Source organism: Macaca mulatta, chromosome 2, assembly GCF_049350105.2.
Source record: "Macaca mulatta isolate MMU2019108-1 chromosome 2, T2T-MMU8v2.0, whole genome shotgun sequence".
Taxonomy (NCBI): domain Eukaryota; kingdom Metazoa; phylum Chordata; class Mammalia; order Primates; family Cercopithecidae; genus Macaca; species Macaca mulatta.
In genome coordinates, this window is record NC_133407.1 from 22,787,025 (window position 1) to 22,804,765 (window position 17,741).

The following is a 17,741-nucleotide window of genomic DNA, read 5'->3' on the forward strand; positions in this document are numbered from 1 at the left end:
AGTAGGCGTCGGATGGGGCAAAAGAACTTTCAGAACTGAAGGTAGGTAGGAGTTATCAGATATGCTTGGCAAGACAGGTTAAAAGCAACTGATGCAGTTTGTGATGGCTGAAATAGAAATTCAGCTACCTAATAATGGCATATAAATAACATGATAGGAAAAATACAACCTACATTCGCTTTATAGTCTTCCTAAACACAAAAAAGTTAAACTGGGTGCACTAAAATTCTTACCTTCTTCCTTTTTAATTAAATGTCTTTTGTTCCTGTTATCTTTGCTCTAGGTTTTACTTTTTTTTTTTCCCAAGTGTTCATGTTTATTGAGGGCATTAGGGGCTACAAAGAAGCCCTGGACATCTGTGGGCGAGGCCTGGCATTTGCCTAGACAGTGGCCCAGCGAGCGGCCAAGGATGGGGTCTCCACCACCCGGTTTACTTGAAAGTGTGGCTGTCGGCTCCACCCCGACCAAAGCCTTTCTGCTCAAACATGGCGGCGTAGCAAGGGTGGTTGCAGCAGGGCCTGCCTTCCTGCTCAGCGCGGCCCCCGAGGTCAGCGTCTTCCCACCTTCTGGCACTTCAGGCAGGGCCGATGCCAGTCCTTGCCCAGAGAGGTCACCCTCTCGGCGAAGTACACCTCCTTGTCGTACTTGAGGCACTTAGGTATGCAGGCTCCGGTCCGGCGCAGGCGGCAGCGCCTGGGGGCGGGACGGGCTGCAGGTGCGAGACTAGATTTTAAATTTCTACGAGGTAAAGATTTTACTTCGGGATTAACATTTATACAGCCTTACACTGCACAGGAAGCTTGGCTGATCAGCATATTTAAGTGCTTTTCTTCTGGACGAGTACATGAACTTATCCATAAATCCAGTCATTTTTTTGTCAGGAAAACCTATTGTCATCATCTTTCTCATTAAAACCGTGTAATGCCATTTTTTCGCAGTTTTTCTTTTGAAGAAGGCATCACCGGCATTCTTAGAAACATAACTCTGTTGTGTAAAAGACTGAACTAATGTGGCAATCCTGTAGTCTAGCGCCTGTCCAATTATGTTGCACTTATAACGAGATTCTTTCATACTTGAATGGAACATTATTAATCTTTAGGAAACGGTGCTGTATGATGGGAATATAAAGGGACATAAGATAGGATGCCTTCTCTTGGCTGTGTTCAAAGACTGAGATATACATGTGTAAAGTCTTAGGGAATAATATCAGGCAGTATTTTAGTTAAATCCCAGAATAAATGATATAAAGAGTTTAAAGGCAGTTTGAAAGGAAAAGCCGTTACCAGATTTTTTTTTTTTTCACTTTAGGATCAATTAAAGGCATAATTTTCAATTAGTGTTAATTCTGTCTTGAGTGCTATATTCTCTCAAACCTGAAATCAATATTATTAGCAGTTGTTATTAGCCAACACTAAACTGGAACAATGTAACTAGCACTTAAAATCATTATAAAATATTCTAGACAAGCAAAAAGGCATAAAGGATAGATAATATAATAAATACAAAATAATTTTTCTTTCATATTTGCCAGTCTTCAGCCTAGCAGATACTCAGTAAATGTTTGCTGAATGAATAAATGATTCTCATTTATTATTAAATGCCTTGTCTCCGTATTTATAATATCCTTGGAGCCAAGGACATTTGTCTTCCATGGTGCCTGTAAAATGATGGTTTTGTGGTTGGTGTTCAATAAATACTTGTAGGCTGGTTTATTCAAGGCCTAGGCTCCCTGTGTGTAGCTCTCTTTAAACTTGAACCCTAACTCATAGCTCTTTTTAACCTGATATTTAGCCTAATTGAAATTACTTTCTTATACATTGTTGATTAAATATACCTCTACAACTCTAAGAAGAGCTAGAAATTTAAACTATAGCTTTTATTTTGTTTTTTACATCCTAACATCTTTTATTTTTTTACTAGAAATAGGACATTGTGTAACTCCATGTTGTTGCTTAAAAAAAAAAAAATAGGACATTGCTTGAAGTCCTGATTTGTAATTAGAGTAAGAATAAGTCAAAATCTTATATTGCAAAATAGTTAAGCATAGATTTTTTTTTTTTCTTTTTTCAACAATGAACTCAGCTTCGATTTTAAGAGTCCTCCAGGGACTACCAGGGATTCATCTCCATAAAATCCCATAAAATCTCTATAAAATTATTCCATCCCTGCTGTGTGCATTTATTTTCTGCTTCTTCCTCTAGTTCACTGTTTTAATGTGGGGTTCAAGGACTACTTGCATTGAAATTGTCTGTACTGCTTGTTGTATAGATTCCTGACCCTCCTCTCAGGTCCTTCTATATCCCAAACAGGCCAGTGAGGGTGGTAACTTGTCACCCACATTTTTCAGCTCTCCAGATGCTTCTTAAAGAAGCTAAATTTGAATACATTGTTACTGCTGTTTTCTTAGCTGTGGTTCTCTTGTTCCACTTCCAGCTCTGGATTAGTTTTTTGTTTTTTTTTTTTTTTTTTTTTTTTTTTGAGACGGAGTCTCACTCTGTCGCCCGGGCTGGAGTACAGTGGCCGGATCTCAGCTCACTGCAAGCTCCGCCTCCCGGGTTTACGTCATTCTCCTGCCTCAGCCTCCCGAGTAGCTGGGACTATAGGCGCCCGCCACCTCGCCCGGCTAGTTTTTTGTATTTTTTTAGTAGAGACGGGGTTTCACTGTGTTAGCCAGGATGGTCTCGATCTCCTGGCCTCGTGATCCGCCCGTCTCGGCCTCCCAAAGTGCTGGGATTACAGGCTTGAGCCACCGCGCCCGGCCTGGATTAGTTTTATATTTCGGTTCCTATTCTTCATCTTCCATACCCTACCCCTGCTTCCAACTTCGGCAGTTCACTAACAACACTCTTCTCTCAGTCATGGCCTCATGTTCTACCCGCTGACATGGAAATTTGGGAGTAGCCATTGTTACAAGATTGCTTGCCCTCCTCACTTTAGTCTCTGTAGCCATAGTCACCAGAGACACTAAAAACCATTCTATTTGGTGTGTGTAGTGCGATAGATCAGTGCTACCCACAGGAGACTATGAACGAGATAAGCTTGTGCTTGGATAAGCAGTACACTTTCTTTTCAAGAAAGTCTTGTTAGTTTTATAGTGGTGCAAGCTCCTTAGCGCTTTGTGGACCAATAACCCATGGTCCATGGAAGGAACCATTCCACTGAGCACATTTTGAGGCCTGTGCTACAGATTTTTGAGGGAAATGACTTCACTGAGATATAATTCATATACCATAAAATTCACCCATTTAAAGGTTACAAAAAGTATATTCAAAGAGTTCCACGACCCTCACCACAGTCAATTTTAGAACATTTTCATCACCTTGAAAAGAAACCCTGCGCCCTTAAGCTGTTGCTCCCAATCCCCCAGTCCCCCAATCCTGTCCTCCCCCAAGGCTTAATAAATCACTAATATACTGGTCTCTCTATATTTGCCTGTTTGGGATATTTCATATAAATGAAATCATATAATATGTGATCTTTTGTGGCTGGCTCTTTCATTTAGCATGTTTTCAAAATTCGTCCATATTGTAGCTTGTAATAGTATTTCACTCATTTGATGGCCAAATAATATCCCATTATGTAGATATACCATATTTTGTTTATTCATTCATCCGTTGATGGGCATTTGGATTGTTTCCACCTTTTGGACACTGTGAATAATGCTGCTATGAACATCCATGTACAAGCTTTTTTTGTGGGCATATGTTTTCAATTCTCGGGTGTATAGCTAGAAGTGAAATTGCTGAGTCAAAGGGTGTTTCTGCATTTAAATTTCTGAGGAACTGTCAAACTTTCCCACCATTTTACATGCCTACCATATGAGTGTTCTCCACTCCACATTCTGGCCAACATTTATTAGCATCTATGTCTTTGCTTATAGCCATTTTACAGGTGTGAAGTGGGAGCTCATTGTGATTTTCATTTGTTTCCCTGATGACTAATGATACAGAGCGTCTTTTCAAGCATTTATTGCCTATTTGTATATCTTCTTCGGAGAAATGCCAATTCAGATCCTTTGCCCATTTTTTAATTGAATTACTTGTTTTATTATTGGGGATTGTAAGAGTTTTCCACTGAAAACAAGTCTATTATATATGATTTGCAAATATTTTCTCCCATTCCATGGGTTGTCTTTTCACTGTCTTAATAGTATCCTTTGCAGCACAAAAGTTTAATTTTCATAAAGTCCAATTTATTTATTTTTACGGAGGCTTATGGATTTGGTGTTTAAGAATTTATTGCCAAATCCAAGTTCATAAAGACTTATCCCTATATTTTTATCTGAGAGTTTTATAGTTTTGACTCTTTCATTAAGGCCTTTGATCCATTTGGGATTAAATTTTGCATGTGATGTGAAGTAAGGGTCCAACTTTAGTCTTTGGTGTGTGGCTATCCAGTTGTTTCGGCATTGTTTGTTGAAAAGACTATTCTTTCCCTGTTGAATGATCTTGGCACCCTTGTTGAAAATCATTTGACTGTAGATATATGGGTTTATTTCTGGACTCTCAACTCTACTCCATTGACCTATATGCCTGTTCTTATGCCAGTTCCATACTGTCTTCATTACTGTGGCTTTCTAGTAAGTTTCCAAATTGGGAAGTATGATCTTTCAATTTTATTCTTCTATTAGAAGATTACGTTGGTTATTCTGGGTCTCTTGAGTTTCACGAATCGCAGAATTGGCTTGTCCTGTTCTACAGAGTCAGCTGGAATTCTGCTAGGGATTGTTTTGAATTTGTAGATCAGTTTGGGGAGTACTGTCATCTTAACAACATTGCCTTTCAATTCATGAACATTGGACATCTTTCGATTATTTAGATCTTTAATTGATCTCAACAGTGCTTTGTGGTGTGAGTACAAGTTTTGCATTTCGTTTGTTCAACTTACTCTAAGTATTTTATTCTTTTTGATGCTATTGTAAAAATGGGTTTGTTTTTTAAATTTCATTTTTGGATCATTCATTTATAATTTTTACTCCTTAGGGACATGTAGAGAAAAATAAATCTGTTGCAGGGAAAACTTGGCTGATGGCCTGGCAGCCATTATTTCTCAAAATGCATTCTTTGAGATTCTATGTAGAGAAGAAAGTGTTCTGTGGTCAAATAATTGTGGGGAATGCTGGATAACATGTTTATGATCCTCGTAAACATATAGAAAGGCCTGAGAAGTCAGCACCTTAAACCTTTAAATCCTGTGAAAGCAAAGCCCTTCATCTATTTTGAATTACTTAATCTTGAATACAAATGAATTTCAGATTCTTCTTAATATGTGATGAAATATAGAATTTATGTGACTGAGGTCTTGAAAGGCAAAGTTAAGATACTTCATAATTTTGCCTAGAGTAGATATTAATGGTTGACCATGATGTTTATTGTAAAATGTACCCTAAATGCCAGTGAAAATAGTTTTTTTTGGTGAAAGTACCATTTAAAATCAACCAGCAGCCTGGCACAGTGGCACATGCATGTAGTGCCAGCTACTCAGGAGGCTGAGGCGAGTTCAAGGTTACCATGTGCTATGATCATGCCTGTAAATAGTCACTGCACTTCAGCCTGGGCAATATAGTGAGACCCCATTTCTAAAAATTAAAAAAAAAAAAAACCCTGTAAACTACTGTCTTTTTAAAATTTTTTTTCTTTGAATCAAGTGTCTTAAATGAAAGTTTCCTGTTTATAACAATATAATGATAAGAGTAGGGTGTTTAGGAGTGAAGAAATGGGGCTTGAAGGAGCTATTAGATAAACATACAGTACTTTTAAGGTTAGGTGAGGTATAAAAAAGGAGCATGGCCTGAGGAGTTGAACACACCTATATTTGAATTGTAGCTCTGTGTGTATGACTTGAGTGATAGTGCACATATCTCATGGTTTTTCTGAATCTCAGTTTCATCACTTTAAAATAGTTTTAACAGCTATATCACTTTATAAAATATACAACTTCGTTCTCTAAAGGAGGGATATAGTATTTATAATTCCATTTTTGCATAGGCTTTGCTTGTGTCTCTTGATCCAGCCCTGGAGACTTGTGTCTGATTTAAAGAAATACTGGAGATTCAGTTCTGGGGGCAGCTTAGAGGCTTGCGTAAATGGAGTAGATTCAAGCGTTCCACCCATCTGAACTACACCTAAAGCTGGGTCAAAGCAAAATTTGGAATCACATGAAGTTTACCTGCACTGTTCCCTCAACTCTTATTTCTGTCTTCTTTCCCTGTAATCCAGTTCTTCCTTTCTGAAACAATCTGTTGTGACAAAACCAGCTTTCTGGAAATGTAATATCAAATAAAATCAATATCAAATCAAATACAATTGAATGAACAAGTTACCTGTAGCAGTGATATTTTCAGTTTTCTGTCCTCTCTAAATGTGAAATGAAAGGCGTTATTTCTAGTTAGATAAATTTTGAAACTTTGTCATGGATGGAAGTGAGAAGGTATGGAATTCTGTTTTGAATAGGTGATTCTTTCCGAAGGATTGTGATTTAATTTGGTGTGCTTGATGATTGATTCTATTACACCTTTCGCATGTGATTTTAGATCACCTTGGGTTTTTTTATGCTTTGTTGGTTTTACCTGTGGTGTTAGGAAGCTAGGGTGGGAGAAGGAAGAAGAATAGCTAGTTACAAGGAGACTGAGCAGACAGATGGAAAAATAATAGAATTCAGGTCCAATAATAAGGCATAAAAATGTGGCTACTTGCCTTTGTTATTGCAATTTCAGAAGGTTTTTTTTTTTTTTTTTTCCCACTGGAGATAACTTCCCAAACACATCTGTTGACATGAAAATAGAATTATAGCTGGCCAGGGGCGGTGGCTCACGCCTGTAATCCCAGCACTTTGGGAGGCCGAGGCAGGCAAATCACGAGGTCAGGATATCGAGACCATCCTGTCTAACACGGTGAAGCCCCGTCTCTACTAAAAATACAAAAAATTAGCTGGGTGTGGTGGCAGGCGCCTGTAGGCCCAGCTAATTGGCAGGCTGAGGCAGGAGAATGGCGTGAACCTGGGAGGCAGAGCTTGCAGTGAGCTGAGACTGCGCCACTGCACTCCAGCCTGGGTGATAGAGCGAGACTCCGTTTAAAAAAAAGAAAAAAAATATATATATATATATTTATATATATATATAGAGAGAGAGGGTGGGGGGAGGAAAGGGGGAGAGAGAGAGAGAGCGCAAGTTACTGGGGTCTATGGCAGTGTTTTTGTTTGTTTTTGTTTAATTCTTGACCTTCCTATAATTTGAGTTTATTAGCAAATGATTTTGTGACTTGTTCTAAACTGATGAATAAAATTTAACATAAACTAATCAAGGGGTAGAACAAGGGAGCTTCAGATATGAAAACAAATCAGTTCACGAATAATTCACTCAGTCTGTGTGCAGGAGACTTTTAAGGGATAGAGAAAATCTATATATCTCTTCTTCAGGAGGATTGAAAGGAACAGTAAGCTCATTTGACAGTCTGGACAGTCCTAACTCTCAGATACTACTTTTGTTGAAACTGAAGGCTCAGCTCTCTCCAGTGGCAAGAGATGTTGGATGACTGAGATTAGGCCAAACAATAGTCTCCTAGAAGCATGACTTCTTCTCCCATGACCTTTGAAGAGGCTGCTCTAATACAAGGGTAAAATAATTTTTTAAACAGCAAAAGGCATTTTTGACATTACCCAAACCAAGCACAAAATGGATCTAGCCACCTCTCTCCTCTGGCTCCTCTCTCCTGTCACCCCCCAACTCCTATCTCCTCTCTCCTCTCCCACCCACCCCTCTCCTCTCTTCCCCAGTCCTGCTGCTCTCCCCTCGTCCTCCTCTCTACCCCCCGTCCTCCTCTCTCCCCGCCGTCCTCCTCGCTCCCGCCCGTCCTCCTCGCTCCCCCCCCGTCCTCCTCGCTCCCCCTCGTCCTCCTCGCTCCCCCCGTCCTCCTCGCTCCCCCCCGTCCTCCTCGCTCCCCCCCGTCCTCCTCGCTCACGCCCGTCCTCCTCGCTCCCCCCCGTCCTCCTCGCTCCCCCCCGTCCTCCTCGCTCCCCCGTCCTCCTCGCTCCCCCCCGTCCTCCTCTCTCCCCTCGTCCTCCTCTCTCCCCTCCGTCCTCCTCGCTCCCGCCCGTCCTCCTCTCTCCCCTCCGTCCTCCTCGCTCCCGCCCGTCCTCCTCGCTCCCGCCCGTCCTCCTCGCTCCCCCCTGTCCTCCTCGCTCCCGCCCGTCCTCCTCGCTCCCGCCCGTCCTCCTCGCTCCCCCCCGTCCTCCTCGTTCCCGCCCGTCCTCCTCGCTCCCCCCCGTCCTCCTCGCTCCCGCCCGTCCTCCTCTCTCCCCTCCGTCCTCCTCGCTCCCCCCCGTCCTCCTCGCTCCCGCCCGTCCTCCTCGCTCCCGCCCGTCCTCCTCGCTCCCCCCCGTCCTCCTCGTTCCCGCCCGTCCTCCTCGCTCCCCCCCGTCCTCCTCGCTCCCGCCCGTCCTCCTCTCTCCCCTCCGTCCTCCTCGCTCCCCCCCGTCCTCCTCGCTCCCGCCCGTCCTCCTCGCTCCCCCCTGTCCTCCTCGCTCCGCCCCGTCCTCCTCGCTCCCACCCGTCCTCCTCTCTACCCCCCGTCCTCCTCGCTCCTCCCCCGTCCTCCTCGCTCCCGCCCGTCCTCTACCCCCCGTCCTCCTCGCTCCCCTCCGTCCTCCTCGCTCCCCCCGTCCTCCTCGCTCCCGCCCGTCCTCCTCGCCCCCCTCCGTCCTCCTCGCTCCCCACCACGTCCTCCTCGCTCCCAACCGTCCTCCTCTCTACCCCCCGTCCTCCTCGCTCCTCCCCCGTCCTCCTCGCTCCCGCCCGTCCTCCTCGCTCCCGCCCGTCCTCCTCGCTCCCCCCCGTCCTCCTCGCTCCCCCCGTCCTCCTCGCTCCCACCCGTCCTCCTCTCTACCCCCCGTCCTCCTCGCTCCTCCCCCGTCCTCCTCGCTCCCGCCCGTCCTCCTCTCTACCCCCCGTCCTCCTCGCTCCCCCCCCGTCCTCCTCGCTCCCCCCCGTCCTCCTCGCTCCCCCCCGTCCTCCTCGCTCCCGCCCGTCCTCCTCGCTCCCCTCCGTCCTCCTCGCCCCCCCCCACGTCCTCCTCGCTCCCGCCCGTCCTCCTGTCTACCCCCCGTCCTCTCTCTACCCCCCGTCATCCTCGCTCCCCCGCGTCCTCCTCGCTCCCCCCCCGTCCTCCTCTCTCCCCCCGCGTCCTCCTCTCTCCCCCCTGCGTCCTCCTCTCTCCCCACTTTCCCCTCCCCACTTTCCCCTCGCCCTCTCCCCCTTCCCCTTCGCTTCCCGCCACCTTGTAATCGTTAAACTAGAATATTTGATTTTTGAGCCGTACTGGTAAACAATGGAGGCTCTCATTCAGGGATTCAGGGCTGTTGAAAGAAGCCTGGTTGTATTCATTCTTTCAGAAGCTAACAGTGTGGGTAAAATATGACATGTTTGGTGTCAAGTTACAGAAAAAAAGGTTCTCAAACTGGGAAGGGCCAATGCAATTCACTGGTCATATTTTTCAAATTATTACTCTTATATTCAAATAATAGGAAGAGTAAAAAAAAAAAATAGAAATATTTAGCTAGAAGGGAATACCAAATCTAAATCCCTTTCATTTTATAGACAAACTAGAGACCCAGATAAATTATACTTTGAAAGAATTTTTTAACAAATAAAGTCTGTAAAAATTGAAGCCAAGGAATTAAAAACTGCTGTGAAAAATTTCATTTGAGGTTAGTTATTGGAGACAAATGAACAAACAAGAAATGTAATGTGAAAAAGACAAAGTGGGAGATAGTTTAATTAAAAGCAAGAATTGTACAGCAAGACAAATTCCTAGGAGAAATCCATGACCAAGGTAATAGCAAAACACTTCAGGCTTTTACTATATTCTGTATTATCAGATGTCCATGATCAAGTGAAGCAATCATTATGTAGTTGTCAGAGACCTCCTGGGAGGGGTCAGCTCAGCTAGTACAAAGATCACCACTGGAAAAATAGCAAGGCAGTGAATTTATAGATGATGTGTTCAGGGAAACATATTTTTAAAAGACAGCCAAGAAATTGTGGTTGCCTGAACTTAATATTAGAATCACTGAGAATTTTTGTACTTAGAACTCTACTAGCAACCACTCTTACTCATCAGGAGAAATATTCTCATTTACCAGGTGTGAAAATTAAAGAACAAAATGGAAACAAGGAATCAATTGTAATAGATCTTCTGTGAGGCTTTTAAGGACTTCCTTCAATGTTTAACTGGAGGTCCTATAATTTCTTGGGAAATTTTTAAGGGCAATATCGTGAAGGAGCCATTACTTGTAAGAGGAAGACAATAACTGTGATCCACATTATTTTATTTTTCTGGTGGTGAAAGAAAAGAATGTACTGTAGTAGGCAAGTTAGTTTAATTTCTAAGACTTGGTCCCTGATTTTTCCCTTTTGTAAGAATGAGATTATAATAAGAATATTAGAGTAAACAAAATATGAAAATTCCAGGCCGGGCGCAGTGGCTCACGTCTGTCATCCCAGCACTTTGGGAGGCCAAGGCAGGCAGATCATTTGAAGTCAGGAGTTCCAGACCAGCCTGACCAACATGGTGAAACCCCGCTCTACTCAAAATAGAAAAAATTAGCCAGATGTGTTGGCTCATGCCTGTAATCTCAGCTACTTGGGAGGCTGAGGCAGAAGAATCTCTTGAACCCAGAGGTGGAGGCTGCAGTGAGCTGAGATTGCACCATTGGACTCCAGCCTCGATGACAGAGTGAGACTCTGTCTCAAAAGAAAAAAAATAAAAACAAAACCCAAAACTCCAAATGTACTAGTGACCTGCTCCTGCTTAAAAACTTCTTCAATAGTTTGCCATTGTGAATTTTCATATGTATGTTTGTTTGTTTGGTCCAAAGATAAAAACCCCTAACTTGACCCAATAGGCCCTGTTTCATTTGACCTTGGTCGTCTTCTCTTCCAGCAGTAGTTGTCTTCTCTAACTTCAACTATACCATGCTCCAACAAGCCTGAGTGTGTCATACATGCTACTTGCTAGTCTTGAAATGTTAACTCATATGTCATCCTCAGAGCTTAACATAATTTTCTCAGGAAAGCCTCCAACCTCCTGCTTCATTGTTTTTCCCCACCAATCACAATGATTTATTTACGCAAGTAGTTATTTAATGCCTTTTTTCCACGTGCTTCATAGAGGTGTGCTTTAAGTCTCTCTAGTTTACTTCTACATCTGTAGCACCCGGTGCCCCATATGACACATGGTAGGTGTTTAATAAGTATTTGTGGAATGAATTAACAGGCGCAAAAGACTTTACCTGGTGCATAGCAAGTAATCAATATTAACAGCATTGTTATTTTGACTTTTGTTTCACTCTCCTTCTGTTGTTTGCCTTGTTTGCCCAGCAATTGGAGTATGAGGAACTAATGGTGTGTACTGTGTGGAATAGGAGCTTGATACACATCTGTATTTATTAATGATGAAGATGATAGCAAAGCTGCCTGGCCCATGAGCCTCTCCAACGCTGACCTTGGACCTGTTATCACTATAAACTGGGTTAGCACTCAGGGCACTTCGTCATGGTTAAACATATTAACTGTGGTGATACTACATTAGCTTTCTGTTTGGAAATTTTGGAGTTTTCTATTTACTTAAATGTTTATTACAAAGGACTTGTTCTGCTATGGGTACTTTTAGAAAGCAGAAAAGTTTTAACTCTTAGCTGGGTCAGAAGCTAAAGGATGTTTGTCAGAGCTAAGATATTTTAACATTTGTTCTTACCCTCAAGTACTGATATTTACCGTTCTTACTATCACCTTTAGAGTGGTCTCTACACCTGCTGGGTAGTAAAATTAGAGAACTGGAAAGGAGATTAAACTCACTACTCTGGAGGAGACAGAACTGGGTTCAAATCTCATTTCTACCACTTATAGCAGTGGGACTTTTTATAGATGGGATTTCTCATCTGTAATATGCGGTTTATAATAAATAATACCAAGATGTTCATGAAATCCTTTTTATATTGTTGAAAATAACAACATACATATCCTTCTACAACAGTGGTTCTTGATGGTGGTGCGAGAGAAGGCTTTTGTTTCTCAAAGGACAAAATGTCTGGAGACATTTATGTTTGTCATGATGGGGATGGTGCTAGTAGTGGTGATATGTTACTGGTTTCTGGTGGGTAGAGGCCAGGAATGCTGGTGAACATCCCACAATACATAGGACAGGTCTTTAAAAAATTACCCAGTCCAAAAAGTTGATAAGTGTTCTTAGTTGATAGCCTTTTCATAGTGAGCTCGAGAAATCCCTTTTAAAGTAAAATGGTAAACTAATCACTGCAGTTATTATAAGAACGAGAGCAATCTACATGCAGCCATAGAAAGATTTCAAGGATAGCCAGTTAAAATAACTAAAGCAACTCACAGAGCAGTATTTATAATACGGTCCCATTAATTACTCACCTCTTTTCTGTGTGCGTGTGTGTGTTTCCACATACTTATAAAGGATTTGGAAGGAAACATACCTACTTGTTAACCAGAGACATCTATAAGGAAAGCAGATTTTAAAGGAGTGTTTGCAAATTTTGCTGGACATACTTTTTTTATTGTGTTTTTTTCAACCAGAAGGTATTATATTTATAATTTTGAAAAATTTTAGAAATAAATTCATATTTCATACAGCTCTTCTGAATATTAAAGTAGATAATGCAAGCAATATGTTAACACAGTGCCAATATAATAGGAGCCAATAAATGTTATTGTTTGTCATAAAAATTCTATATAATTTTTTCTTCTAAAAATTGAGTTTTGGAGGTAAAGGTTTACAGGTAAACATGGTAATTATAAGATTTCATTAATGAATTTGCATAGCTTCGGATGGGATAATATCCATTTTTCCATCACATATGAGTTTTCTTTTGTGCTTACTGAAAGAACTATTTCATTTTATATCATTTTGTGCACACATCAAAAGGAAGACAAAAGTGAAAAACACTGGTTAAGAGTATTCCTACCACTTCATATCCAGAGGGTGAATCTTCTGAATCACTGATCCACACAGAGGCATTAATGATCTTGTTTTTCTATACACTCTTATTTTTGTCAAGTGTTGGAAATACAGCATTTTTGGGGTAAACTTTTTATTAAAATAATGAAAAGTGTAAAATTCGAAAGTGTATAGCTGAGGGAATTCTCAAAATATATATTCACCCCCCAATTCAGCAAATAAAAATTATTAGCACCCAGAGTCTGTCTCCCACAGGTAACTACATCTTGACTTATAATATTATAGATTAGTTTTATCTGTTTTAAAATTTTATATAAAAATACCGATCATGGTAGCTCACGCCTGTAATCCTAGCGCTGTGGGAGGCCAAGGCAGGTGGATCATCTGAGGTCAAGAGTTTTTGAGACTAGCCTGGTCAACATGGTGAAACCTTGTCTCTACTAAAAATACAAAAATTAGCTGGGCATGGTGGTGGGTGCCTGTAATTGCAGCTATTTGGGAGACTGAGGCAGGAGAATCGCTTGAACCCAGGAGGCAGGGGTTGCAGTGAGCCAAGATCACGCCATTGCACTCCAGCCTGGGCAACAGAGCAAAAACTCTCTCAAAAAAAAAAAAATAATAAAATTGTATATGAAGGGAATCATATAGTGTGTATTCTTTTATGTTTGACTTTAGGTTGATATTTGTGAGACTCATACATGTTAAGTGTAGCGGTAGATCACTCATTTTTATTGCTGGCCAATATTCCATTATACATACATACAATATAGCCGTTCTATCACTGATGGATATTTGGATTGTTTCTAGTTTGGGGCTGCCATGAAGTGTTGCTATATATGTTCTTGTGTGTGTCTTGGTACATAAGTATGCATTTCTATTTGTATATATCTATTGATGGCAGCAGTGGGCCATCTGGAGTGGCCATTGCCATCATGCTGGCCCCAGTGGGGAGGTGCAGGCGGTGGCAGCAGGAGCGGCTGCAGGAGCAGCAGTGGCAGTGGTGGGACCCCTGTGCCCCACATCCCCAAGGCAGCTGACTATACCACCCCCACCCTCGTATGGCTGGGCAGGACCCACTCCAGGCCTGGAGTCTCTGCTGCAGCCTCAACCTCACTCCTTGCCGTGTCTTGGGAGCCCTCAAGCACCCAGCTGAAGGCACAGCCAGGACTTTTGGAGTCAGCCCTGAGAGCATCAGATTTGTTTGTGTGCGGCTGGCCAGGGCGTGGCATCACCTGCACCTCACCTGCTGTTGCTGTGGGGAAAACGTGGCCAGGGCTGTGCACTCCATGGAGCCCGCGGGAACCATGGACAAGTGGGAGACTTGCCCCTTCTAAGTTAGTGGTGAGGGAGCTCATCAGGCACAGCCGCAGCTGCCCAAGTTGTGACTGCAACCTGGGAACCCCTGTGCTTCTGGGAACCAGAAGCAGGCAGAAGCCCTGCCCTCCCAGGCACAGCTGCAGCCACCCAAGCCGTGGCTGTAGACTCAGGGATCCCTGCACTCTCAGGGACCCAGGAAGGCCCTCCGGTTACACCCCCCAGGCTCGGAGGTGCCTGCTCCTACTCTCTGGCTTCTCTTCACTTTTGGCACCTGCTCTGATCACAGAGAAAAGTTGAGGCTACGCCTGGGTACTATTGCAGCCTGACTGGGTGTGTGCATGCTCAAGGCAGCGCTGACATGCCAGCGCCCTGAAGCCTCGGCCCCCTCTGGACTTTGGGTGCCAGTAAGCATGAGAGGGAGGCAGGGGGGTGCTGAGGGTGGCTTGGTGCTGGCCTGAAGGCGCCACCTCAGCACGATCAGCCTTGGCGCCCTGAATAGCAGCAGGAGGCAGACAGGCTACGTAGTGGAAATGAGTGGGTCCCTGGTGAAGCCCCACCTTAAGGCCTGGAGCCTGGGGGCTGAGCTGCTGATCCTGTGGACCAGAGGACCTAATGCCCATAAAAGCCCCATACTCAGGCTGGACCCAAAGAGATAATGGGATGACCAGCTGCAGAAAGGCGTCACCCTCTCTGCTAAGAGCTGAAGAGACAATGGGACCACCAGCTCCAGAGAAGAGCTACCCTCTCTGCTGAGAGCTGAACACTCAGTGGGGACAACCTGCCTGCAGAGAGGAGCTATCATGTCTAAGAGCTGACCACTCACCGGGACATGCTGGCTACAGGGAGGAGCTGCCCACTGCAAGTGTCTTCTGCGTTGTTCTGTCACTCATTAAGGCTCCTCTTCACCTTGCTCACCTTCCACTTGTCTGCATACCTCATTCTTCCTGGATGTTGGAAAAGAACTTGGGACCTGTCAAATGGGGGGCTAAAAGAGCTATAACACAAAGAGGGCTGAAACATGCGCCTTCCTTGCCACTTTGTGAGCAACAAGAAGAGAAGAGAGAAGGACAAGAGCTGTGGCCCTTCAGGGACCCCAGACCTCCTCAAGCCATGGAGCTCCCCAAGCCAGGGCTGTGATACTCTCTTTAGGGCTCTGCCTGGTGTTTTCAAGTTTCTGGGCACCACTGTGTTCCCTGGTGCCAGTCATGGAAGCTGCTTGTGGTAGGCCTGGTCCAGCTGCAGCCTGGCAGGGAGCCAGCACCTGTGCCGGTGCCTGGGAGCAGACTGCTCCGTCACAGCCAGCATGCCTGGCTGTGTGCAGTGGACAGACCCCATGCTTGCTTATACACCCCCTGCCACTCCATGCCTGGCTCGCCCTTGGCAGACATAAGATCCAGGCCAGTAGTGTGAGCTGGGCACAGCCTGCCAGGTCAAGTGGGCAGAATGAGCCCAGTGGGCCAGAGCAAAACTTGGGCAAAGGCACCACTGACCACAGAGGTTTCCGGCTGGTGAAGCGACACCCCAAGGATCCCATAACACTATGAGTTAATTTTCTGATTCATAAGATATATAAATGTTTAGCTTTAGCATATACGGAGAGACAGTTATCCAAAGTGGTTTAGTAGATTCTGAGAAACAGTCTTCCAAAGTGGTATCCAGTGGTAAGCTCCATAATACTAACAGTATATGAGAGTCTGTGTTGCTCCACGTTCTCACTAACATTCGGTATAGTCAGTCTTTTAAATGTTTGCTACTCTAATGGGATAGCGTTCTTTTTTTATTTTAAATGACTTATTAGAGCCTACTTTTTTTTTTTTTTTAAAGTAAAAGCTTTTGAGCATTTGCAAAAGGAGTAGAAAGATATTCACCAAACTGTTAACAGTAATTACCTGAATGGCAGAATTGTGGGTCAATTTGTTCTTTGCTTTTTCTTTCAACCAGAGATATAGTTTCTAAACATATAAATTAACATGTTATTTTATTTATTTATTTATTTAATTATTTGAGACAGAGTCTTGCTCTGTCACCCAGGCGGGAGTGCAGTGGTGCAATCTCAGCTCACTGCAACCTCCACCTCCCAGGTTCAAGCAATTTTAGTGCCTTAGCCTCCCAAGTAGCTGGGATTACAGGTGCCTGCCCCCACACCCGGCTAATTTTTGTATTTTTAGTAGAGACGGGGTTTCTCCCTGTTGGCCAGGCAGGTCTTAAACTCCTGACCTCAAGTGATTCACCCACCTCAGCCTCCTGAAGTGCTGGGATTACAGGTGTGAGCCACTGTGCCCAGCCAGCATGTTCTAATAACAAAAATAAAAAGTGGCAGTAGTTCCCAAAGTCTTTACATTAAAACGTGAGTTCCAAGGATGTTAATAGATATTCCTGAAAAGAGTATCAAGACTAAATAAGTTTGACTTGCTTACTGCAGGACTGCCCAGAGGCTTTCTAAATGCTAGTGAGTTTTGTGAATTCCTTGTGCATGGGTACTATACAGTAGTGTGCATGGTTTCTGAAACTTATAATTTCCAAAATACTTATTTATACCTCAAAGTTCTAGTATACTGAGAAACAAGATTTACTAAATGCTGGAATGGAAGAAGCAAACATATAACACATAAAAATAGATTACAAAAAGGCAAATAATTCACATAATAGATGGAGTGTTCACAAATAAGTCTTCCCTGTAAAACTAGACACTTTGAGAAATTTGTATGCTGCTTTCAGTGTCTTCTGAATTGAAGATATCTTTAATATCTTCTATTGTGAATTTGAAATTATCCAAAATGTGAATCCAAGAGTGGAATCGCATAGTACATCCGTATTTTTCCCTCTGCATTTGAATGTGAGCTATTTGAATATCTTCTATGATGAGGACACTGGATGTGGATTATAAAGTTTAAAATTGCAGGCCGGGTGTGGTGGCTCATGCCTGTAATCCTAGCGCTTTGGGAGGCCGAGGTGGGTGGATTGCCTGAGCTCAGGAGTTCGAGACCAGCCTGGGCAACACGGTGAAACCTGTCTCTACTAAAATACAAAAAAAAAAAAAAAAAAAAAAAAAAATTAACCAGGTATGGCGGCATGCCCCTGTAGTCCCAGCTACTCGGGGAGGCTGAGGCAGGAGTACTGCTTGAACCTGGGAGGTGGAGGTTGCAGTGAGCCTAGATGGCACCATTGCACTCCAGCTTGGGTGACAGAGCATGACTCCGTCTCCAAAAAAAAAAAAAAAAAAAAAAATTGCATAGGTGCTGAGGTGCTGAGGTATCACAAGATTCACAGGACCTTGAGCTTTGGGTTCTCTTTGATCCTTTGGATTTCAAAAAGCAATTTGCTTTGTTTTTTGAACAAGGTAAGACAAAGTAGATTCAGACTGGTTTCAAAAAAAACATCTAGTCAGTCATACAAATGATAGACATTTATCTTTATCACCATAGTTCAGCAATACAATTCTACTGA

General features: G+C 43.4%; 1 pseudogene; it reads right to left on the reverse strand.

Moving 5' to 3' along the window:
- Positions 1-404: 404 nt before the first annotated feature.
- LOC114676168 (cysteine-rich protein 1 pseudogene) lies at positions 405-2,905 on the reverse strand (annotated as a pseudogene).
- Positions 2,906-17,741: the final 14,836 nt, after the last annotated feature.